The sequence below is a fragment of the Triturus cristatus genome, chromosome 7 (assembly GCF_964204655.1).
Source record: "Triturus cristatus chromosome 7, aTriCri1.1, whole genome shotgun sequence".
Taxonomy (NCBI): domain Eukaryota; kingdom Metazoa; phylum Chordata; class Amphibia; order Caudata; family Salamandridae; genus Triturus; species Triturus cristatus.
In genome coordinates this window covers 1,735,985,369-1,736,012,429 of record NC_140590.1, presented here as the reverse complement: position 1 = coordinate 1,736,012,429, position 27,061 = coordinate 1,735,985,369, and the positions used below count along the sequence as shown (strand labels likewise).

Here is a 27,061-nt window from a genome sequence, read left to right as displayed (position 1 = left end):
GTAGAGGCGAGAGCGGATCCATCTCGCCCTGCGTACATTACACCAGAGCCTTGGGCAGGGGATAGGAACTTCAAATTCGCACAAGCCAATGATAGCACCCTCTATAACGCATGGGAACAGGCACACTATACCCAGGGAGACTCCAATCCCAAGTTTCCCCGATTCCTTATCCAAAGCGGGTTGTTGTACCGACAAGGGAAGAAGGACGACCCACTACAGCTGTTAGTGCCCATCACCTTCAGGGATCAAATTATGTTCTATTCACATTCACATCTCCTCGCCGGCCACATAGGCACTGAAAAAATGACTCAAAACGTAGTGCGACACTTTTACTGGCCCGGTATCTACACGGATATAAAACAACACTGCATGTCATGCGAGTTGTGCCAAAAAAAGAACATACATAGGCCCCCAGGAGTCCCGTTACAACCCCTCCCCATTATAGGGACCCCATTCGAGAGGGTAGGTTTGGATTTGATAGGCCCCTTACCCAAAACCAGAAGAGGGAACCAGTATGCACTAGTTGTGGTAGATTATGCCACCCGCTTTCCGGAGGCCTTCCCCTTGAGAGTACCAACCTCCCGGGCAATAGCTGAGAAGGTAATAGAGCTCTTCTCCCGCGTGGGGTTCCCGAAGGACATTTTAACGGACCAGGTGACCCCCTTTGTGTCCAGACTGATAAAGGAGGTATGTAACTTGGTGGACCTACGACATATTAGGACGTCTGTGTATCACCCCCAAACAAACGGTCTCGTAGAACGTTATAACGGGACCCTCAAGGCCACGATAAAAAAAATGCTGTCTGTGAGTGGGAAAGAGTGGGACAGCCTCTTACCTCTGGCCCTGTACGTAATAAGGGGACAAACGCAGAGTAGCCTCGGCTGTTCTGCCTTCGAGATGCTATATGGGCGCCAACCCAGGACCCTTCTCGAGATGACTAAGGAAGCCTGGGAAAAAGATGCCGGAGAGAGTCAAGGCCTGTTGGAGTACACCCAAGACCTGAAAAGCAAACTGGGAAAAATAAGAGAATTGGCCTATGTCAATTTGGGACGAAGTCAGAAACGGCAGAAGACGACGTACGACAAAGGAAAGAAATGGAGGAAGATGGAGGTGGACGACTGGGCATTGGTTTTGTTACCATCTGCTACCCGCCGATTCCAGACGGAATGGATGGGACCATATAAAGTAATCGCCACCATAGGAAAGACCAGCTACAAGTTACAGGTGTCCCCTCGAAAGACACAGGTATATCATATTAACTTGCTGAAAAAATGGATCGGCCCCCCGCACAGGAGGTACATCTCTCCTTACCTACAACTGACACAACCTCGTCTACGCTAGAGGAGCTAGTCATAAGTGACGACCTCAAACAACAAGAGAAAAAGAGCTTGCAGGAAACGTTGGACCCGTTCTCTCCCATATTTTCCAACGTCCCCGGGAAAACAACCATGATCGAACACTGTATTGAGACCCCAGCGGGAGCTGTCGTAGCGAAGCGACCATATCGGATACCAGCCGCTCGACGACCCGCCATACAGAAAGAGGTGCAAGAAATGCTGCGTCTGGGGATAATCAGACCCTCCCGCAGCGAATGGTCTTCACCGATCGTGATGGTCCCGAAACCCGATGGCAGTACCAGGTTCTGCATGGACTTTCGAGTCTTGAATCAAGTATCCTCCTTTGATGCATACTCGATACCATGGATTGATGAGCTTATAGAGCGGCTCGGAGAAGCCAAATATATAAGCACTTTAGACTTGACCAAAGGCTATTGGCAAGTGCCACTTCGAGAGGAAGATCGCAAGAAAACAGCCTTTTCCACACCCAACGGTTTATTTGAGTTCAACGTTTTACCGTTTGGACTCCACGGAGCCCCCGCAACGTTCCAACGTTTAATGAACGAGGTGCTACGAGACTACCAAGACTTTACCTCCGCTTATCTAGACGATATCATTATTTTCAGTCCCTCTTGGGAAAGCCATCTCCTCCATCTGACCCTGGTTCTTCAGGCCCTACGGAAAGCGGGGTTACGTGTAAATGCAAAAAAATCTAGAGTGGGCTACCACAAAGTAAAGTATTTGGGGTATGTTTTGGGCCATGGAGTCATGGAACCTCAAATAGAGAAAGTCAGGGCCATCTCCGATACCCCTTTTCCCTCCAACAAAAGGGAAATGAGAGCTTTCTTGGGGCTCATCGGATATTACAGGAGATTTATTCCCTCATTTTCGGACATCGCTACCCCCCTAACTGATACACTCAAAAAAGGGACCACTACACAGTTGTTTCACTCACCCACACCGGCTATGTGGAAAGCCTTCAAAGCTTTAAAGGGGATGATCACCACAAACCCGGTATTAGCCTCCCCAGATTACACCAGGCCATTCATTCTACACACGGATGCTTCCGATTGTGGGATAGGGGCGGTATTGTCTCAAACTTCCAAGGAAGGGATAGAACACCCCATTCTTTACATTAGCAGAAAACTGTTCCCCAGGGAGGTAAAGTACCCCACGATAGAGAAGGAGTGCCTGGCCATAAAATGGGCCATTGATAAATTACGATATTATCATGAGGGTCACCCGTTCACCCTTTACACGGACCATGCCTCACTACAATGGATGACTCAGAACATGTCACACAATCCCCGGGTGTTGCGGTGGTTTTTGTCACTTCAACCCTTCTCATTTACTGTACATCATCGGAAAGGCATAGAGAACAATAGTGCGGACTTCCTATCCCGACACCCTCTCCCCGATCGGGAGAATCCAGGGGGGGTGGTGTGTCACGAGGTGCCCCGACCGGACGAGGAGGAGAACCTGCCTCTATTGACTGTACCTGTGAACCCCCTCCTCTCCCCTCTTTACCTCCAGCAACCCGAAGCCTGGGACAGAGAAGCCTGCTCACACCCTACGAGCGGAAAAGGCGATCCAAGTTTCTTTAATTGTACGGAGCTGGCTGCGGACCCCGCCCCCACGGATGACGCGGATAAAGGGAGGAGTTCCGAACACGGGAGGGGTGAGCGACCAGGAGTAGCGAGTACGGACGGAGTGGAAGAAGAGAGGAGAGCGTTTGCATAGGAGAGGCGAGAGAGAGAAGAAGACGAGGGACCGGAGACCCAGACCCCGGAGCCAGGAGGCCAACGACCCGGCGATTCACCCCGCCACGTTTCCGGAGAAGCGTGGCACCAACAGTGTTCGGAAGGAGAAGGCATCCTGGAACGTGGCGTGAGAAGAACGAAAAGCCCACACCGGCGACCAGCAGCCAATCAAGAGGCGGAGCTTCCCCTCCCTTATTACCGGGCCAAGACTTATCGCAAAAGAGTGCTCAGACCAATAAAACACACATCCCCAGCACACCCAGTCTCTGAGTCTCCTTCAAACCCGCTACAGTCTATTACAGATATTTTGCAGAGAAATGTTAAATTATGTTTCATTCTTTTAGATTAACACTGGCCCGCACATATTCGTATCTCACAGAAATTATTTGCAGTAATATTAGTGTGCTGCTGCTGTTTGACAATATCAAAAACGCAGATCACTATTCCTATATATTGGATGTAAACACATTTAGAATTTGGACTAGTGTGCACAGGGCTGGACTGGGAACCAAAACCGGCCCTGGCAAAGTGCTCGGCCAGCCCTCCAGGGAGTTGGGGGTGCGGCCGAGCTGTTTGCGCGGGCCGGTTTCGGACGATTTTGTGACAGGGGCCGATTTTGCAGCTATGGTGCAAAAATGGCCCCCGTAGCAAAAACGGCCCCCATGGGGCCCATCCTGGCGGCCCACCGGGGAAACGCCCAGTGCCCTCGACGGCCAGTCCGTCCCTGAGTGTGTTATAGAACTGTCAGTGGCCTGGCAAAGGAGGGTACGAAAAAGCTGAAACTGGATCATAAATTAAAGGCTGTTCTGAACAGGGGCCCCCAAACATATGTTCGGCCCCAGGCCCACAAAATCCTTAAGATGTCTCTCGGCTGAGCTGTTCCAAATAACAACGAACTACTAGATAATGGCAAGTTCTCAATAGGTGGAAAACCAAAGAATCAACACAAACTCCAGTATGTTGTAAATGGCCCCAAACATTCACTTTTCCATCTAAACTTCTAGGTCTCATCTTGCAATCATCACTGAGTTGATAGGGGTTTTCATAGGAGTTTCTCTTCAGACCTCATCAGCAGAAGCCAGTGTAAGGGAAGTTAAGTGTGTGAGAAGGGAAAGTAAATGGGTTTTGCAAGTTAAAGTAGGACTTAAAAAGAGGGAATGGAATGTGCGCATGTGATGGTGAGAGGAAAAAATAACCAATATGATGATTATCAATCGGAGCTGATGGAATTTTACAACTGGGCTTATTCACATTCACAGATATCAAATACACTCCATTTAAGAATGCCAATAAAATAAGCTTTTTGGACATCATGATTGAGGCTCAAGAAGGTAAACTCACCACCACACTGTTTACAAAGTAAACAGATAAATATAGTCCTCTCCACTAAAAAAACGTTCACCTTAGATATCCATTTGATATATTTCCTTTTGGACGGACAGTGTTTACAAATCTGAAGAATGCGCACCAATAAAGAAGATTATTTCTAAAACTCCCCTAAACTCATCAATAAACTCAGAGTGAGGGGATACCCCAAAAACCTTCTTAAAATGCTCCAAAAAGAGCTTGATTTGTTTTACAGAAGGAGGTTTTAAAAAGGCAAATTAAATATTCAGCTATTCCAAACATTGTATTGGCACCTTATATCCAAGCACCAACAACTGCACAGAAAGCATCCATTCCAAGTGGCATATTCTGCACACAATGGATTTCTCCTCTTCAAAAAACAAACATTGTTTGCTCTAAAAAACGGGAGTTTGAAATATGTTCTGAGCACATCTTCCAACAACCCATCGCTGTCCTCACGATTTAGGGTCAATATGAAACCTCCCTCCTGTAACGGGCTATCCAATCCAATCCAATCTTTCTTTATTTTGGTTATTCACCATAAAAGAGCAAGCACAAGTATATACAAACAGATTAAAATAGTTAAAATAGTTTAAAAGAGGTAAAATAGAACAGTTCATCTAACATAGTGTATTTTAAGTTAAAAAACGAAAAGAAAAGTCATCAACAATCAAGACCTTGGTTTTGCATGTTAAGGAAATTTCTCCTGACATACCACATGAGATTTAGGAAGCGCCAGACCGCAAAAACTATATGATAATCTTTGTTACATTTTAGGATTCTAAAGGCTTCAATACAGCGGTTTGTGCCTACGTTTTTACATAGCTGGACTAACCATCTCTGTCTTGCTGTGCGATATCCTGAACAACAAAAAAAACCATATGAAGTTCAGACTCATCACACGTGTTACAGGCTGGACATACACTTAAATTACCCCCTGTCCATTTACATGTGAACGCACGCAGGGGGAGGCAGCCATGTCGAAACTGTACATATAATTTCCTGGCTAGTGCCGGGCGGATTGCATCTAGGCAAGCCTCCAACCTGCAAGTGTCTTTTACTTCCAAGAAGAGTGAGGTGAGGGATCCATGAGCGGATTCTGTTTGGAGTTTTGTGGATAAGCTGCACCAGTAGCTAGTGGTTAATAACTTGTGTGGTGTTCTCAGGCACGCTGTATCAGGGTTTTCCCATAGTTCTTTCAGTCCTATTTCGTAGAGGCCCTCCCTGATGAATCTAAGCCTTGGCAACTTTCCTGAACCGGGAAGTCTCAGAATTTCCAGTAGCTCTGATTTGTATTCTTGAAACTCCGGTGTAGCCCAAAGACGCCGCCAAAATAATAATGGCCTGCAGACAATTTAATCAGAAATAGATCTCACCCCTAGGTCCACACGCAGTGGAGACAGGGGGGAGCTAATCGGTAGGTTAAATAGTTGTCTAAGGAATTTGTTCTAGGTGATAACCAGAGGCCTGAGATTGGAGTGCCCCCAGAGTTCAGCCCCATTTAGGGCTGCACTTCTGGCCTGGGTTTTATATAACTTCATAACCTAGCTCACTGGTTTTTGGGATGTTTCCCTAAAGAACTTTGCCAGTCCACCTGAGGTTTGTGACATTTTGAGGTTAGATTTGCTAATTTGTGCCCCCCAAGTCGTATTCTCTGTGAGGGTTAGTGCCAAATAGTCAAATACGGAGACCTGCTCTAAAGGGCTACCATTCATGTGCGGGTTAGGACGTGTGGATTTACTGGGGTTAAACACCATAAATTCTGTTTTGTTGATGTTGATTTCAAGACCCCTAGTCTTGCAAAATTCGCAAAATCCATCTAGGATTCTTTGGATACCCATTGGTGACTTAGAAAGAAGAAGGGTTTCATCTGCGAACATCATGGCAGGGATTTGCTTAAGCGCGATTTTAGGAGCGTCAATATCTTTGCAGGTTCTCAGCGCATCGATCAGACCGTCTATATATATGCAAAACAGGGTGGGGGCAAGCACACATCCCTGTCTGACTCCCCTTTTTACAGGGATGGGCTGCGTTAATTCCACATTTTTCCCATATCTAATTTGGGCATAGTTTTCATTATGTAACCTTCTCAATACATTTAGGAGGCAAGAAGGAAGTCCCAGATCGCTTAGTACCTTCCATAGAGCGTCTCTGGGTACCATATCAAACGCACTTTTCAGGTCAACAAAGACCAGATACAGGATGCCCCCTTCCAACTGGACTGTTTTCCAATAAAGGGCTATCAAGTTTGTAGGAACTGCACAGTCTGAAACCAGACATTGACAAGAGACTAATTTCACCACAGTTGCTACAGAAGAATCCATCCACTTGCAGTACTGAAACTGTAGCATGTTTGTGGGGTAAAATGATTCAGGAGATCAAATAACAAATTATAAAACACAAATTAAGGATGATATTAAATGTTTTGAATGCACCCCTAGTGAGTCATTTGATTCAGACGAATCGTTCACTGACTGAAGTTGTCAAACAAGATTCCAGAGAAGCAAGCATGGACAACATCCTTGTAAGTAAAGAAGTTACCTACAGACCAAAGTTCAAAACCAACACATGATCAAACGAGGTATTGGAATTAAAAACCGTCTAAACTGACCTCTAATGCCTCTCTACTAGCATTAATGCTCAATTAAAACTCTTAACAATTACAGTTTTTAATACACTTTGTGAATTGTAGCGATTCTTTGAAACACACCACCTGACTTTAACCAATAAGCTCCCCTTGAAAAAAAAATTCACCTCTTTTGCCTACAAAATATCTTCTATCGCTAAAGGAGGGAGAAAATTATTCGGTATATCCACTCAAGCCAATTTTAATTGTCAGTGTACTATGAATGCCTAGGATGTGTTGGTGTCTCCTAGACCCTCAATCCCTTCATTACATCAGCATTTCTTACAAGGTCACAGCACAGTTCTGAAAAAGATGAATTATCCATGCCCTGCATTCTTCACTCCCGGTGCCATGTAGTAATCTTTGTGCCACAGCTCTGATCATCTAACATTTATTTTATCTGGTTGCAGTACATCAAAGCTACGCTGATTTCGTTCGGCCTAACAGAACTATTCACAAATCCGAGTTCTTCCTCCAAATTCCCAAAAAAGAGACTAAAGGCAATATTTTTGGTAAAGGCAGAATACGATATAGACAAGAAAAATACAGAGCGAAATCTTCAGTAATGTCGTACCTACTGACTACGTCCCCAATGGAGTGAGTATAGGTACTTAGAAAGAGTCAGAAACTCACAGCATAGATTTATTGTCCTGAGATTTCGCATGAATCTTATTCCTTGGATGTTGGGCTTTCCTGCGAAAGGGTTTTCATTTAAAGACTTGAAACCTTGCCCATGTGATAATTGTTTGGTAAAATCTGACCCTCACGTCTTTTTCTTCTGCCACTTGTATAAAGCAAAAAGAACCAGATACTTTTTACCCCATTTAAGACAATGTAATCCTTTACAATGCCGCCCTGCTTTGTATTTCTTGAAAAAGCTTCATTACTCATTTGTCTGTTTTTCTGCAGCTTCATTTCTTTGGGCTTGCAGGCGAAGGAGGCAGTTTAATAATTGAGAATTGTGGCATGGTCAAAAGGTAATTTAACTGATTTTATTTATCTAAGGTGTTGATAAAATAGGGCTCTACGTAGGTTTTTTTTCTAACTTCTTTTATGGACATCTGTATAAGTTTTTTGTAATGCGTTTTAATGGCTCCTATGAGCCCATTAGTTGTTTATCTGCAATCAATTTACAGCCATCAATACCTTGGGGATCATGTTGGCAATGGTGATGTTTGAATTTGTACTGTGTTCACCACTATGGTGAGCGGCACTAATTAACTAAATCCCGTTTGCCGAAGATGAGCTAGATCTGAAGTTTTGTCGCTTAGGGTTTGTAATATATATGCTGCATTTTAACCCCTTACTGTATTTTATTGATTGGTAATGTACTGTGTATTTTAAATCCCGTACTTTATTGTAATAATTGGAAACTTTCATGCATTGTACTTTTATGATCCTTGCTGCTAACTGGATCGAATAAAGTTGATTGATTGATTGATTGTCTCACTGACACTACAGTGCAGTCACTGTGAGCTATTTTTCTGCCTAAATAGTACAGGCTTACGCCCCTAAATATTTGACTATTTGAAATCCTTCCTATACTACAGTTACATTAACAGATACATGAAGGCCCAATGTGTACAAAATGCTGTCTTAACCACACCAGTTCCAAGAGTTTTCCTGAATGTGTTGACGCAAAATGCAGTCTCTCATAATGACTGATAATCCAGACACTGTACTGATGTCCTATGGGCAATTCCAAAAATGTGTACAACACTTCCAGCAAGCAATGACTGAAGGAGACTTATCCAAACCCCCTTCCTAGATAGTCTGGTTTTAGGTTTCGTCTGAGGCAGCGCATGCTGTGCCACTCATGAGAAATTTTGTTTACTTACAGGGGTCTTAGAGGTCACCCATTGCTTACAATTGGTTGGTTTCATCATCAATCTCATTTGATTGCTTATTTTTGGTCAGCACTTTCTCTTTCTGTGTTTGGTGCTCCCCTAGAGCCTGGCCCAAGTACTACTACCTTGCCCAGGTCAATCCACAGCTTGCGCTTTCAGAGCTACTTTTTTCTTAATATTGAAGCACTCTACAAGAGTGCATGTGTTTTCCCTGTCCATCGTGTTACTTGCCCCCATACTCCGTTCATGTTGCTTGCCACCTCCCACCCTTCTTCCAGTGTCCATTGGTTTGTTTGCCCTTCCCTACCTCCTCCCATTGTCAGTCGAGCTGCCTTTCCCCTTCCACCCTACTCCCGCTGTTCATCATGTTATTTGCACCCTCCCAGTGTACGTCAAGTTGCTTGCCCCCTCCCTCTTTCTTCTTGCTATCCATTGTGTTGCTTGCCTCCTCCCACCATCCTCCTGCTGCCCATTTTGTTGCTTGCCCCTTTCTGCTGTATGTCAAGTTGACTGCCCCTCCTGCCCTCCAAACACTGTCCATCATGTTGCTTACGCCCAGCCCTTCTCTCACTGTCTATTGTGTTTCGTGCCCCCTCCCACTCTCCTCCTGCTGTCGCTGTTGGCTCTACCTGTACCCGCCTTAACAAAAAAAGGGTTATGACACAGCAATCGTGGGCCGTGTAATAGCACTTTTTAAACTTTCAGCCATGCTGCATAGCAGCAGCAGTGATGTGCAACATGGCTAAAACATTGACAAAGCCAATAACGTGCGTAGGTGAGACCTATTAGCTTTGCCAATACTTGTTTTTTTATTACATTAGCTGTCGCAGACAGATAGAGTAGTAGCTCTTGCTTTTAAGTGTTCACTTTTCAGTGTCCAAATCCTGGAGGAAGTCTTGTAAAGAAAAATGTCCTTGGTTATTCGGCTCCTGGACAATTTCATAGCCATGTACTTATAAAGAATTCTGTGCATACGGCTTTTCATGCAATAAATTGTTGTTATGGCAATAACAAAAGATAATACTTGTTTCACATTAATCAGATAATCCACTGCCTGAGTCACATGATGTGACAAAATACCTTCATTTCTATGGTCGCTCATTCTGTACTGAAAGGAACAAAGTGGTGAAAAAAATCGCAAAGTTCATACAGAGAGAAAGAATATGATGCTTTTTGTGTGGATAAATATTAGGTTTTCTTTAAATCCTAATGTTTTGCCTATCGCTGAAGGATGAGGCTAGCGGGCAGGCGAGAGGGCGGTCTTTCACTTGTCATCACTCAGGGGGGTATGAGACCAGGGACACATCTCAGGACAAGGCCCTGTTTACTGCACCGGATGCAAGGCTTTTCTGAAAGTGGTACTGGGGGAGGGGCCATCCTAACAACTTCCGGGTCAGTCACTGCTGGATGCTTGATGTCTACAGCGTCTTGGAACACGACTGCGTTTCCTTCTGACAGACCCAGTTTAGCGGAGCGATACAACTCTCGGAGTCAATCAACTTCTCGTTCATCACTCTGCAGGTATCTTCATTAGAATCTTCTACACTGAACCTGTGCAAGGAGAGATGGGGCAAAGGTCAGATAGAGCACCAGTGGTGGAATGTAAAACCATACCTCATTGAGAGGTGTGTGGATGTGTGCACTTGCCCCAATCCTTCCCATGTTTAGTCTAATTCCCTCTATGTATGCTCATAGTGTTAAATGAACATCCACAGTTCATGCAGTCTGGTTATTTCTCTTTATTTCCATTGCTGATCTAACCCAGGGGTGCCCAATGCAGGTCCAGGAGCACCTTGTCTGTACCAGGTATTTAAATGTTTGAATCGGGAACTTACAGCTTTGGGTTCCGAGCGGTTCCGTTCACCCAGGTCCAGCGCCTTCCTGGTGCTGCTTTGAAAAGCCCAATCCAGGCGTAGTCCTTGATTGTGGACACATTGGAAATCCAGTCCTGCACAAAAAGAAAGAGGACAAATGCTTGTTTTCTATATTCACGACACAGCCATGAGACAAGTTTCCATTAGAAGAAACAGTGCCTGAGTTATACTCACTGCAGCTGTAGTTTTAAAGGCACATGCTCAAATTCCAAAGCCCTCTAATGTACAGAATCTATCCAAGTGAACCAATAGTGCAGCCAAAATCTTACAGTCCTGCCACCTCACCAGAGGTCAAATTTATACTAAAAAAGCGATGGATGGAATGCATTGTAGCCATCACTGTTTGTACCCCTCAGTGCAACACCCCAAGTGCAACTGGTATGCCCAGACACGGGTTCCGTGCTCACTTTGACATTGGAGCCAAGCTGCACCCAACTGAAGAACCCCAACTAGGGCGAACCCGGCCTTGGGTTGCTAGTGTTACAGAGAAGGTCTGGCAGTTTGGGTTGGACTGTTCCTATTGGCTCAGGATCAAGGCTGATATGCATTTGGCATCGAAGAAAAATAAGATGGACTGGAATGCGGCCCAGAATTATCACCACTGGATAAGATTAAATCAAAATTTCACCCATAATTTTTTTGTATTCCCAATTGAATGCAGGAGGCCCCTTAATATCTAATTTCTTGATGTCCCTGTTTCACCCAAGTCTTTTAAAATATTTTTTAGGGAAATCTATCTTAGAAAATTCCCTACTTTGCCACCATTTTCTCGTCTTATGGCAGGGAGACGTCCAACACATCGCCCCTGGTATTGTGAAGCGGAAGGGAACAGGTTTCTGCTAACAGTAGCAGAGCAGCATGAAGTCCTCAGCTTGTCATTCAAAGGTGATGTGGTTTAAAAGCATTAGCCTGGATTGTACTGATGTTTGACAGGTTTGTTGGGGAGACATTTGTTTGCTTACATCTCCCTTATTCCTTCTTATTCTATCTTTTGTTTCTTTTTGAGGTAGTGGCGTGCAACTCTTCTCCAACCTCCTTTTTTAGGCATTGGAGGGCATATTTACTAGAAAATCATGCAGTACAGTGCAGTGCAGCAAGTTACCTTGCTGCACTGCGCTGCATGACAGGGAAAGGGCAGGAATGCACCGTATTGAAAAGAATACAATGAATTACTGACTGTCCCTGCACTGGTGCATTCTGTCTGCCTAGTTCCAACGTAGGCACCCCAGCACCATGGGGCAAGGGTGCCTGCATTCTAAGGAGGATTGTTTTTGTGCAGGAAGGAGCACCTTCCTGCACAAAAACAATTATTCAGAGGCAAATTCCTCTTTCTATGTTTGCTGCAATATGAGAAGGCACATTCCCAGGTCTATTAGTGATGGTAAATCTGAGAATGCATCAAAAACCATGGGAGGTGTGTGGGAACCACCACATAATGCCCAGTGCATGTCTTTCCATGACTAGGTAACGCACTGCAGCGATTTGCACTGCATTGCATTACTCCTGATTTATGAAGCCACTCAGGACCACACAAGGTGGCCTTGCATTGCTTCATAAATCACATTTTGGATTTGCATCGCTCCTGCACCACGCTACGTAGTGCAGGAGCGACACATTTCATGTCCTAAATATGCCCCTCGATCTCTTGCACAGATTTCTCTGAGAAGGCAGGAGGCAGCTCTATATTCCAGCTCAGTCTTGTTACCTGTTCCATTTGCCAAAGGGAGGAATGCTCAGAAGCACAGCTGGTCCTGTGGTGAGGTGGGAGATGCAGCAGGAGGCCCTTCGACCCTATGTCACAAGACTGCACCGGACAGCACAACAGCTGCACAGGAACACGTCCTCTGTGGTGGAGTTGCTGTTAGATCTCCTGTTGCATTAGGTCTCCACAGCTGAGACCTCACGGTTGCAGTATTTACACAATATATATACTTGCAAGAGTGGGGCCTCTCTCCTTCACCAATACTGGGAAGAAATATGGTGGACTGTTGTGTGGTTATCAATGGATCATCTTAAACCTGAAGACCTGGCAACAGAGAACCCACGGGTGCACCGCCGGCACGCTCCACTCCCACAGTACAGAACTTTCTGGGTCACGCGGGTCCAATCAGTGGGGCCAGAGCAGACCTCTCCTCAGTGCCCATGTGATGTGTCCTCACCAGTGCTGCAGCGGGATAGCTAAGGCCAGTGACACCCCCTTTTAGGGGCGGTGCTGTGGTGAGGTGTGGTTGGATCTCCTCACTGTCATTGTTGTAATGCAGCAAATTGGAGTTCTGTTACAGACCCGGACACCAGTTCTCTGGAATGTAAGCATCAGCACAGGCCCAGACACCTCCCATTAGATTGCCCATTCCTGCAACCAAATGTAGTGGGCATTGGATGCATATGTGAGCCTTGACCCTTCTTCAGGGGCCGCAGGTCTGTGCATAAAAACCTGGACATAATTATGCAGTGTTGGCAGCTATAATACGGTGAGTGAAAATGAGAGATATAATGCATACTGATAATTCAATCATGCATGTGGTCACATGATGGCACAAAATACTTAAATATTGAATTTCTTGAAACAAATATTGAAACAATTTGGGCTGGATTATTCTTATTGGAGCAGGTGCAAGAGTGAAATGCATATGGCTTGGTGCTAAATGAAGTCACATGGTAGGCAGATGAAAGATGGCCTGCAATGCTACCCCAAGTGGCTGCCAGTGTTTAGACAAATGGCAAGCATTCCCCCATCACCTTTTGTGTGTTCGATGAACCCCCCCTAATTGGCACAGAGTGATTTGCATAAGGTTGGATCCAAACTGAAGTGGCATAGTGGGCAAAAGTAGGATGGGTTGAAATGCTGCATTAAGCGACTGCCAGTGCTTAGACAAACTTCAAGCATTCCTCCCATCACCTTTTGTGTGTTTGAAACAGTGACACATATACATATAGATATTTAAAACACAAATTACTCTTTCCGTAGGATGGAAGAGGTCTGGGGAGGGTGTCTTGGTGAGTCCTCTCCTGCAAACTACTTTACAGAATGAAATATGTGAATATTTGCTGACTGACTCTGCGTCATGTAACTAGCCCCAGCCAAAAATGTTTTTTTAACCAATAATGTTTACGTATTTTGTACCACATTATATGAAAGGCCGAGAAGTCTATGTAGCAAAATGTTGACGGCTGAAGATAACCCAGAATAGGAACAAAATAAAAAACACAGGCTAATCTGGTTTAAACAAAAAGAAACCTAGGATACATTAGAGCTCTCTCAAAGCCCCAGTTCCCTAGCTGTCAGGCGTGAGTTCCTGATTCAGAGCTGCCATTTTCTTTGTAAAAAAAAAAAAAATGGCACTCCCTCTTGATACAGGACAGTTTGAGAGCTCTGGGTTAAAGCAATGCTTACTACTTTGGGAGGTTTTTTAATTGTTGTTATTTTGAATCCCCCAATCAGCTTTTCTTTCATGATGTGCCACTGCCAATAAGAGCTAACTTCTTCTGCATCTTTGATCAGCATGTAAGTTGAGATAATAGCCAGTAATCTCTACAATATAGAAAAAAGATAGTTTTCTTCAGACATCCTGAAGATGGCTTTGCCCTTCAAGAGTGGGTAAAATCAACAGACCACTCTTAATGTGGAAGACACATCTGAACCATCAGGTGATGGTAATCCCAATGCATACTCGATCCTAACTGAGCTGCTCTATCAGCTCTCGACAGCAACCTCCACACAGAAGAAACACAGAAAGGGCTGAAAAAGCATAACCCGATCACCCCACACTCTAGAAGCTCCATTACATTTCCTTGCAAGCATGATAACTTTCAGCATCTGCTTCATCATAAAGGCTGCCCCCTCCGGCACACCACCCCACCCAGCAGACAAGATCAGGACCACCGGTGCCGAACCCAACACACAACATCACAAGGCTTGAAACAGAGAAATGCAAGAAGGGAAACACCACTTAACATGCCTTCTACTACAATGTACCAAAGATTGCTAAATCCACCCTAACACAACCCAGGCAAACACCCTCACTACTCCACTTCAAGAAGAAAGTGAAACCCTCCCTGTGAAAGAACACCTCTTCCGGAAGTAATAAAGCCCATTGCTGACTCCACGTGGGCCCCAACAGAGAGAACTCTCCATTTGTAAGCAGGTCTTTCTTGCTCCCACTTTTTACTCCTTTTTATTGTACTGAGCTGCTTTGTAGCTAGGCTCTACCTAAACTCTCATACAAACATGTAGATGCCTTACCAGCGTCACCAGTTCCTGTTATGCTGAACCCTTAAGCTTTGCCTGGCCTTGCATCATGCCTCGCCAGCAATGCTTTGCTCTGTATCACTGCACCTCCCCAGTTCTGCATTGTCAAGGATCACTAGTGCCTTACCAGCTCTTCCTGGTCACGTATGACTAGCAGGCGGGAGTCCACAGAGGAGCAATGTTCATGGCTCTCGCTCCAAGTTCTTCATGTCAGTAATATTGAGAATAAATAGCATGTTCCACCGTGTCGATGACAGCCTGATGGGCATGAAGCATGTTCAGATTCTGTTGAAAGATAACATGGAAAGAAAGGTTACAATGAATTTTATGGATATGGGTGAACACATTAATTTACTTTTCAGAAGAATTGACAGCTTAAGGTGCATTTACTATTCCCTGATGAGGAAATTTGGTCACAGCATGTTATTTCATTGCATGACTACTTCTGTTCTTCTAGGACCAGTGTCCACATCAATTAAAGTTGCCAGATGAAACTCAAATGAGCAAAACTATAAAAGGACATACTCGTCTAAATTTAATCTAAACAGCTTTTGGCATTTTCAATTTTCTGGTGAATACTATGCTGAGGACATAATTGGATTTTCTCCTTTCTAATCTTTTATACATACGACACATTTTAATAAGACTACATAAACAAACAGCTAACTACCACGCAGACATTTGTGGAAGTTGTATACAGTGCTTTACCAATCAATGCTTCAAGTAGAGTGACCTCCAAACACTGATCATTCAGTCAACAACATTGCCTGGATCTTTCTCCAGGTCCTGAGGACAGTAAGGGGCTCATGGCAGACTCTACTGAGGGCCTCCAGATCTTCCTCACACTCACAGACCCTTGACTACGCAACACTGCCACGGTAAGCCAAGACACCTTAAGCTTACTAGTCTCCCTAGTGGTTGGCCATGGTCAAGATGCCAAGGCTTAATCCTGTAGGAGGTGTGATAGCTGGTTTAATGTACTGTAAGCGACAAAATGTAACAGACATTTAATGGTCTATGTCACGTCAGAGTTGTATTTTGTATCACAGATGGGGCTTTATTACACTAACATTTAACTAGAAGAAAGGAAAACAAAAGAGAAGGAAGAAAGGAAAGGAAAGGAAGGTCCATAAGTGTCTTTTATTTGCAAGTGTTATGATTTTGTGCAACAAAGTTTATGTGTAGCATTAAAAAGTCTTGCGGTGACGCCCTTATGGAGAATGCTCATGAGCCTCGAGAACGTAATGCATATTTTACTCCTTTAGGGGCACTCTGAGCTCTCAATCAGGAAATACTTTACTTTACTAGAGAGTAAAACAACATCAGTCGAAGCCTGGTGTGGCTGAAAAACGCAGATCAGTGGGACATCTGTCTCTGAAATAAAATATTTGACTTTGACCCTGAAGAGTACCATCCCTTCCTGATCTAGGAATTGAAATATACATTACTAAAGAAACTAAGGCTAGGGCATCAGCGTTCAGGCGATTTTCAAAAGGGGTCATTGTGCAAGTAAAACCAATCTCTCTGCCAGTGAATGAACTATGCAAGTGCGCACTGAGCTGTGGAGGAAATGATGGCCAACGTGGACTGCACAGAGAAGTCATTCAGGAGTAAGCTCTTTCAGAGTAACATATATAAATGTGTGTACCATGTGTAGACTTTCTTCACTTATGCAGTGTTTTTAATTGAACTTTCAAGACAATTAAACCATCTTAAAAGTAAATCCTTGGTACTGAAGTGTGCAGGCATCTGTTTAGGAGTCCTTGGATGATTTTTGGAACAAACTTCAAGTTCACACTATAAATGACAACTATGTCATGTGCAGGCCCCTCACACACCAGGTTATGTATCCTACCTAACATCTATGCCCGAGTACGGTAGGGAGAAGTGGTCTGTGCCTTGTGCCCCATCAGTACTTAATCAGTACCACGTGCTATAGGATGCACGTCTCCACCTTACGTCTCAGGATTGGCTGAGGACAGAGTCCCCACACTTGCAATTATATACATTGTGTACATGCTGCAGCCGTGAGGTCTCAACTGTGGAGACCTATAACAGGATATCTAACCGCGACTTCATCACAGAGGGCCCGTTCCTGTGCATCTGCAGTGCTGCCCAGTGCAGTCTTGCGACACAGGGGTGAAGGGCCCCTGCTGCATCCCTCGCCTCATCACAGGACCCTCTGTGATTCTGACCATTCCCACTGCTGAGAAGGGGAGCAGGCGAGGTGACAGTCGACACGACTGAGTCAGAAACCTCTGAGGAGAGCCAATGCCTCAAGAGGAGGTTGGTTTTTTTAGGTCTCGCCTGAGACAGCGCTTTAGCGCTGCTCTGGCGAGACTTATAGTAAGCGACTTTTGGAAGTGGAAACAAGTGCATTTCAGGCCGCCAACTACAGTGCATGTGCTCCGGGCGCGCGCACCATTTGGCAGCCTGAAAGCATTCGTTTTCTTTCACTTTCGCGGCCGCACGGCCGCCCGCGAAAAGTGCTCACCATTTGCCAGCCTGCATTGCCTCTCTCCCCTACCCCCTCCCTTATCCCACTTCCTGCTTGTTGTTCTTGTTTTTACTGTTTCAGAGGTTAGTTTCTAAATCCTATCTATGGCACCATCTACTGTTCGTCCTGAATTATTCTAAAAACAAAGCGTTGTGGTTTGTAACGACCATGCTGCCATCTCTTTCATGTCCTTAAAACCTTTATTTAGATTGCGAACAGGAAGTGGGCAGACTGGAAGGAGCCTTAGCTGCATCTGCCCGTTATTTCTTGGTTGTTTTCAGTTCGCTGGCTTCATTTTCATCTTGCTCTCTTTCAACACATCGCGGCGGTTCTTTCTTTTCAAAGTGCCTTTTCAGATCTTCTTGGCGCTTTTACTTGCGTTTTATTTTAAGTGTGTAGCTTCCCAAATTTTCATGGGGCTTTTGCTGTTACTACATTAGCCCATTGTTTCAGGTTAACCCACACAGCAGTTCTGGCTGGTGTTTCTTCTAACGTGTCTATATGCGGCATTCTCATAACTTGCAGGGATATTAGCGCTATATTATGTATGAATACAATTTCTCATACTACACACAGAGAAACACACAGAGGCAACATCTATCATTTGTCATTGGTGGCTTCTGCAATATTTGACCTCGTACTTGTGTGCGCCTGATGTGCTGTGCCACATAAGTGTTTGTACTTTATACTTACTTGGGGGGACAGCCTCAGGCAACATTTGCCTGTTCTTGGTCGCTTTTGCGTGCAGTATCTAGAACGCGCTGTTTCCAGGTTTATAGCGCTCCCACATTGGCGTATTGCAACATTATTATTTATATGTGCCTTTTTACACCTTTTAATTTTCACTTAACCTAATAGTGGCGCGTTATTTAGGTGTATAGCTTCTGAAATATTTTAACATTACTGCTTTAGCGGCAATAGGCATAGTTTCAAATCACCTCTTGATATAGGCCCGGATGCTGTCATTCTTATCCTACCTATATACAGTGCTCTCTAAACGTACAGTCAGATCAGGCGCGCAACACCCATTGGACTCACAGGGCTTCAGCCCCCCCCCCCCCCGTCGTGTGTGGCAGCCCGGGATGAGACACCTTCCCGGGCAAAAAAGCAGCCGCACCCGAGCACTTCACAGGTCTTTAAAAGACCATTTGCATGTTAATGAGGCCTCGCTGTTGTTTCACCCCTTCTTAGAGCCCCTGCAGCTCCACTCTGCCTATTGCTTGAAGTTCAGCCCCCCCCGAAATTTTTGCTCAGCCCCCCCCCCCCGAAATTTTTGCTCAGCCCCCCCTGAAATTTGGCTCTAGTTGCGCCTCTGAGTCAGATTACACATACTGTACAGGGAAACAAACAAAAGCGACATCTGTTCAATAGTTACCGATTACCTCTGCACTGGTTTACAAGCAGTAATATCGCGAGATGTGTATGTGACAGGCTAATCACTTAACGCAGAGTACCGCCTGAAAATAATAAGGCACCCCATAGATTGGCAGAACTGTTCCAATATCAAACACTCAAAAAAAATATACGATGAACTAAAGCTTCACTCTTGATGAATACGATTTAGTGGCTTGTCGTTTTGTCAGCACACAGAGCAAAGCTGCCTTTCTGATTTATCTGCTGTGGGAGTGCAGTGTGCTGTTCCTGCCACCCCGGAGCTGTATACGGGTTCAAGGACCGTATACTAACTCGGTGTGTGTCTGGATACGGCCCACTGCCAGCGCTATATGTGTACTGGGCACATTCCACCTAACGGACAGTACTAGGGTGTACAGAGCTTTCATAGCTGTGCGTGTGCTGGACCAGCCGGTGTAGTGAGATCTTGCCCATAGGGGTATACTGGCTGGTTGTTTTTTGTTTTGTTTTGCAGTTTTATGTAGTGCGAACTACCCCCAAAAGTAGTTGCGAGCTTTACAGGAGAAATAGTTATATTACACAAAAAACACATAGATCATAGCGTCTATGCTGTGGTATACCAGTTGTTAGCGCTCCATGTAATTGTTTGTCTACCTAAATACTTCACACGAGGCAGACACATGCCCTCCAGCACTTTTTTTTACTGTTTCGGGGGTTAGTTTCTAAATCTTATCTATGGCACCATCTACTGTTCGTCGTGAATTATTCTAAAAGCAAAGTGTTGTGGATAGTAACAAGCATGCTGCCATCTCTTTCATGTCCGTGAAACCTTTATTTATATTGCGAACAGGAGGAGAGCAGACTGGAAGGAGCCTTAGCTACATCTGTCCTTTATTTTTTAGTTGTTTTCAGTTCACTGGCTTCAATCTGCCTGCTTTCATCTTCATCTTGCTCTCTTTCAATACATCACGGCGGTTCTTTCTTTTTAAAGTGCCTTTTCGGATCTTCTTGGCGCTTTTACTGGCTCATATCGCAGCGTTTTATTTTAAGTGTGTAGGTTCCTAAATTTTCATGGGACTTTTGCTGTTGCGACATTAGCCCATTGTGTTAGTTGTGTAGTGAGTTAACCTGGAACAAACATTAAGCAATTTTGTGATTACAATGCCAATAACTCCAACTCTAACCGATGCGAGACCTGTTGCATTGCAAATGCTTGTTTTTTTTGCATCTTTTATATAGCGCAAACTCGACCCGAAGGTATTGGAGCGCTGTACATGAGCACCGTATTTACATTACACATTCAGGCAAAACCGCAAAAAAGAAAGAACGAGAAAGAAAAGGAGAGATGTAAGCAAACTAATGCCGGCACAGCAAACCTGTCAAACAGAGAATTTTTGTGAGAGATTTCCCTAAAAAAGTATTTTAAAAGACATAAGTGAAACCGGTGCATTAGGAAATTAATTTAAAGTGGGCTCTTATTTAAAATGGGAAATACAAAAAACGTGATGGGTGAAAAGCGTGATGTAATCTCAGTCATTGATAATAATTCCAAGATGCATTCCAGTCCATCATTCTTTTTCCTTCCATGCCACCTCAGACAGGAACCAGTAGTATGGAAATCAGCCTTGATCCTCTTTCTGTTGGAGCAGTCTAATACGAACTGCCAGGCCCTCTCTGAACCGAAATACCATCGACTCAAGACCGGTTTTGCCCTCGTTGGGGCTCGTCAGTGAGGTGCAGCTTGGCCCCAGAGGCACATCTTGTGCGTCGCACTGAGGACTAGAATCAATGATGTGCGGTACCACCGGTAATTACTCGGGCCGAATCCCCGTCTGTCATTCCTTTGCCCTGATGCCACCTCAGATTGGACGTAGCCAAATGCAAATCAGCCTTGATCCTTCTCCAGTAGGAACAGTCCAGCGCGTGCTGCCAGGCCAGGCCTTCTCTGAACCAGAACACAAGCAGTCTAGGACCGGTTTCACCCTAGTTGGGGTACTTCAGTTGGGTGCAGATGGACTCCAACGGCAAAGTGAGCACAGAACCCACGTCTGGGCATACCTGTCACACTTAGGGTGTCTCACTGTGCAGAACAAACAGTGATGGGTGTAGCTTTCCATCCATCAATTCTTTGGAATGCATTTGACCTCTGGTGAGGAGGCGGGAACTGTAAGATTCTGGCCCCACTATTGGTTGACTTGGAAGGGTTTTGTAAATCAGAGGGCTTTGGAATATGAGCGTGAGCCTTTACAACCACTGCTGCCCCAAAGGGGAATGTTTTGTTTATGCCAGGAATTGATTTGTGGGAAAGGGTATAACTCTGGCACTGTTTCCTCCGATGAAACATTGGACTTACAGCTGTGCCATAAGTATCTAAAATGTTATGATGCCTAGTAGGAAGCTCTCGCCTCAGAATTTGAGCAGGTGCTATCAAAAGCTCGGCTGCTCCAAAGGGTTAATCATTTGTTAATGTTAAGAACTGCTGTTTGGTAAGGGGCATAACTCCGCACGGTTTCCTCAGATGAAAACTTGTCTCATGGTTGAGTCATAAATATAGAAAACATTATGATCTCTGTTTGCAAGCACTGACCCTCTTTCTTTTTGTGCAGGACTGGATTTCCAATGTGTCCACAATCAAGGACTACGCCTGGATTTGACTTTTTTTCAAACACTAAGTTCCTAATCCAAACCTTTTGATAGCTGGTACAGACTTGGCACTCCTGGACCTACATTGGGCACCCCTGTATTAGACCAGCAATGGAAATAAGGTGAAATAACCAGATTGCATGTACTGAGGATGTTCATTTCAGACTAAGAACATTGAGAGTGAGAAATATACTAAAACTTGAAGGGCTGAGGCAAGTGCACACATCCAAACACCTCTCTATGAGGTAAGGTGGTCGATCCCACCACCGGGGCTCTATCTGACCTTTGCCCCATGTCTCTATACACAGGTTCAGGGTAGAAGATTCTGATGAGACCTGTGCAGTGATTAAAAGGAAGTTTATTGACTCCGAGAGTTGTAGCCTTCAGCTAACCTGGGTCTGTCAGAAGGAAACACAGTCGTGTTCCAAGACCCTGTGGACATCAACCCTCCAGCGGGGATTGACCCGGAAGTCGTTAAGATGGACGCTCCCCCACTACCACTTTCTGAAAAGCCTTGCAGGATGTGCAGTAAACAGGCCCTTGTCCTGGGATGTGGCGCTGGTCCAACACTCTCTGAGTGATGACAAGTGAAAGACCGCCCGCCCGCCCGCCTCATCCTTCAGCGATAGGAAAAATATTTGGATTCAAGGAAAACAGAATATTACCACACATTAAAAGCAGCAGATTCATCCTCTCTGTCCCAGCTTTGCTTTTTTTGTCCAGCATTGTTGAAAGAAAACGCAGACCAAAGAAATAAAGCTGTTTTGTCACATAGGTTATGTGAATCAGGCGGTGGATATTCTGACTAATGTAAAACAAGCATCTTATCTCTTGTGCAAGCTATAACAACAATTTATTGCATGATAAGACTTGGGCACAGATTCTTGTGTAAGTACATAGCTATGAAAACATCCAGGAACAGAATGAATAAGTACATTTGTTATATACAACACTTTCTTCAGGATGTGGACACTGAAAAGTAAACACTTAAAACAGATTTTCAGTAGGATTTTCAACATCATACTAACGAAATATGGCCTGCCACGCCTGGGGAGACAACTCTATCTGTGTGATAGAGCTAATGTTAAAAAGAAATAGGCATTTGCAAAGTCAATAGGTCTTGCTTGTGTGAGTTATTGGTTTTGTCAATATTTGTAGCATTGCAGCATGGCTGAAAGCTAAAAAAACAAACCAAAAAAAATACAATTATGTGGCCAGCGCTCTCCGTGCCATAGCAATTGTTTGTTATGGCAGTTAGGTATGAGGCTAACACGACAGCAAGAGGAGGGTGGGCGGAGGCAAGCAACACAACCAACAGCAGAAGAAGGCTAGAGGAGCACAGGACTGGCCAATCAACACGATGGGACAGCAGGAGGAGGATGGGAGTGGGCAAGTAAAATAACACAGCGGATGGGTTCAACAAACAAGACGGACATTGAGAGGAGAGTGGGAGGAGGCAAGCAACATGACAGACAGCAGGAAGAGGGAGAGAGGAGACAAGCAACACAACGGACAGCAAAAGGAGGCAAACAACACGATGGACAGAGGGAGGGTGGGACAGAGAAAGCAACATAACGGGCAGTGGGAGGAGGAAGGGAGGGGCAAGCAATTCGATGGACAGCCGGAGGAGGGTGGAGGGCTAAGCAACATGACAGACAGCGGGAGGGGGCAAACAACACAGCGGACAGTTCAAACACTTGCACTCTTATGGAGTGCTTTCACAAGACAAAAGTAGTTCCAAAAGCACAAGCAGTGGTATCACACTGGGCAGGGAAGCAATACATGAGCCAAGCGCCAGAGATCGGCCAAACACAAGAAAAAGTGAAGCTGGCACATGCTGACCAAAGAGAAGCAAGAAAATGAAAATAGCAATGAAGCCAACCAATGGGTGACCTTTAAGCCCAGTGTAAGTAAACAAAATTTCTCGAACATGACAGCATATGCTCTCTCAGACAAGAGCTAAAAAATGTAATTTAAGGGGGTAACTTTGAATTAGTCTCCTTCAGTCATTACTTGTTGGAAGTGGACTTTCATATTTTAGATCGGCCCAGAAGGGGAGGGGGGTGGTTAATATAGTATTCCCACTCCTGCAATATAATTAACATTAATTAACAATTAATTAATTTTAAAAAAAGTTTACCTCTGACCATATTCCCCTATAAACGTCACTACCAAAATTGTAAAATATTAATCAATTAACATAATTATCAATTAACAAATAAAAATTAACGATAAAATTAATAACCCAATATAAATTAATTCACACAATTAACACTATAAAATAACTTAACAAAATGATATGAAAAAATATTAGCAATTTTAATAATAATTAAATTAATTCCCACCCTACTCCCCTATCAACCCTCAACCCACTCCTAAAAAAGTACACAATTAACATATTTATACATTAATTACTAATATCAAATTATTAACTTTAAAAACAATTAACATATTTACCAATGAATTATTATTAATCAATTTATAATTAATTTATTAATTAACACAATGAAACAATAAATTATTAAATACAAAAATATTAATTTATTTAATAATTAATTAAAATTAAATTATTTTCCACCCTATTCCCCTATAAACCCACAACCCGCTACAGAACTAAAATACGCAAAAATAATTTAACATTAAGTTCATTACTTTTAAAAAATTCAAACATACATTACAAAAATAATATATACTTTTAACATATATACTAACATTTAAAACACTAATAAATAATTCGATATTTTTAACAACGAAATTATGACTGACAATATTACGAATTTCAATATTATGACAAATTATATTTCTTACCTGCATATCGATATTCTGTACCACTACATTTGTGACAGTCGATATTCTGTCTACTCGATATTTTAACTCAATATTTTGTCTTCTCGATATTTAAAACTCGATATTTAGACTGTTTACCAACATGTACTCGTGCAGTAGCAATACATCCGCAGTAACCGTGGTATTGTGAAACGAGGCATGTGTTTTGCTTCTTTTCTGCACATAGCCAGGTGTTTTGTGTTACTGTCCTTTAAATAAATATACAATTGCTAAAAGCCCCCAGTGTGCATGACAAGCATCCAGTACCCTCCTCCTAAAACCCACAGTAACGCTGTTGTAGTTTGTTTCCTTCAGCAAGTTTACAGCCTTGTGTTTATGTCCTGAGACATGGATTCAGCCTAATGAAACTGCCAATAGCAGACACTTGCGCTCCTTCCAAATGCAGGCAAAACAATCAACACAAAACATTTGTCAGGACAGGGGCCAGGGGCCTGTAACAGATGGCATGACTTGTGTGGCCTCAGGCTGTAGTCTGTGTTGTGGTGTAAACTTTGGAAATGGAAATCCCAGCCTTGCCTTTGATGTTGTGAGCAGGCTGGGAGTTAGCAGATCTGTGTCGCACAGTGTGATCTACAGCAGGTGAAATGGCCACTGCATGCACAGAGGGATGTATCTACTGATAAAATGATAACACTTGCAATGTGTGGAAAAATTGCTTTTTGCTCTTTCCTAACTGTTGATATATTTTGAAACATATGCACAGCTTATTTGAAGGCATTCATTACAGTTTACTGTGTTACAAATGTGTTTTAATAAATCAGCCTTTTCTTCGGTTTCAAACCTTCTTTAGCTCAGCAATATTGTCACAGATTTGTTTCCCTTTACAAACTCCTCTCACTTTGCAGTCAGAGCACACATAAATGGCAATAAGAAGAGAATAAGCAGCAATTTGTCAGAAGTCATTGCCGGACATTTCACCTCTGTCTTTGAACCCCCAGCAAATCATGTGCACGTGACAAGATAAATACATCATTTAAAGGCCTCTTCACTGCATATTCACCTGAACTCCAGCATGGTTATTTTTGCCTAACATGTATTTGCCAGCACTCAAACTACTAGGAGCCTCTTCAATCCCTTTTCTCTTAAAGTACTTTTCTCAGCATACTATGAATTAACTTGAAAGAAATCTGCGAGGTGCTCAGCATTGTTATCTCAAAGTCTGTTATGAAGTTCTGTGGTTATACTGAATAAGCAGCTACCTACATCATTATCATATGCAATCTTTTTATTGATGTCATAACTACACTTTCACAATTGATTTATTAACCTTCTTGCTTTCTCAAATTAGCTTGAAAATGCATAATTTGCCCACTTTTTTAAAAAAAAATCTCAGGGGAAGTACGCCTCTCCCCTCAACCCCCCTTATGATGGTCTGGCTCTCTCGCCAGAGGGCACTCATCACAAACTTTTATGCCTCACCACTTTCAAATGTCACCAGCCACCACTGTTTCTAAACTTTGAAACATCCATTCCCCAGTGACGATGGGATTAGTGAACCAAGAGACCAGTCAGCTGTCATGTGTGCCCTATTTAGGGTTTTATAACGCATAAACTAACATTAAAATTTATTAAACTGAGGTTTTTTAAGGTATTCTCAAATGTGACAAAAAGGTGAAAGGAGACACAGTGTAATAGTGTAATTGCCTACAATCACACAGTTTTGTCAAGCAGGCAAACCTCGTTTTATCCCAGGTTTCCTGCTGCACAATTTAGTCAAAAGATGAGTGGGAGGGGCTATTTGACTGACATAAGGAGGTGGGTGGCAGAAGCTACATGAATATTTGACTCAAGGTTCCAGGATGACCTCTTCCTGAGCCACAGCTCAGCATCTGGCTCCGGTCTTCAGCGGCCACCACCTCTAGAAAAGTAACTTTAGGCATGTCCAAAAGGCTGTCACTTCATTACAGGATCAGAGGATAATGTATTTACTGTGATAGTTAATACATTTCATATCATCACATTATTGAAAAGAATGATAACGCGTTTTAGACGAAAATTCCTTTTATTAAATGTAAAAACAAGAGAAGATTTATTTAGATAAAATATTTGCATTTTAATTGAAAAAATCTTTTACATAACAGAAAATCACATTTTTATGTAAAAACTGTTTCATTATATGGAATTACATATACTTGACAACATTTTAGTGACAATAGAAAAAAATGAAAATTCCAGCTTATGATTAATGAGGTAGAGGTAGGTTTCAAATATATTATGCTCTGTGACATATAAATCACAGTATCAAAAGCAAACATAAAATCAGCGGAAGTTACATAAAAAAAAGGAATCCAATTTTTTTTTTTGGTACCCGATAATAATCACAAAAGCTATAATACATTTATAAAGTATAGAAAACACATATTCCAGTTTATGGTTAATGAGGTAGCGGTAATTCTCAAATACATTATGCTCCGTGGCATATAAATCACAGTATCAACAGCAAACATAAAATCAGCGTGAGTTACATAAAAAAAAAAGGAATCACATTTTTTTGTACTCGATAATAATCATGATAGCTATTTTATAAAATATACAAAAAAGAAATTCCAGCTTTTGAATGGAGAGGTAGCGGTAGTTATGAAATACATTATGCTTTGTGGCATATAAATCACAGTATCAACTTCAAACATTATGGGGCATATGTATCAAAACCCGAATTTGCGAATCTCAAATAGAGATTT

The 27,061-nt window shown here is 43.3% G+C and overlaps 1 long non-coding RNA gene across 1 annotated transcript in view; it reads left to right on the top strand.

Annotated features, from left to right (window-relative positions):
- LOC146812938 (uncharacterized) overlaps positions 1 to 22,306 on the top strand; it is a 156,030-nt gene extending 133,724 nt beyond the window's left edge. Inside the window, exons 6-7 of the long non-coding RNA XR_014966938.1 lie at positions 7,980 to 8,047; positions 21,497 to 22,306. This is a non-coding gene — a long non-coding RNA (uncharacterized LOC146812938). The remainder of the gene's footprint in view (positions 1 to 7,979; positions 8,048 to 21,496) is intronic.
- The last annotated feature ends 4,755 nt before the right edge of the window (positions 22,307 to 27,061 follow it).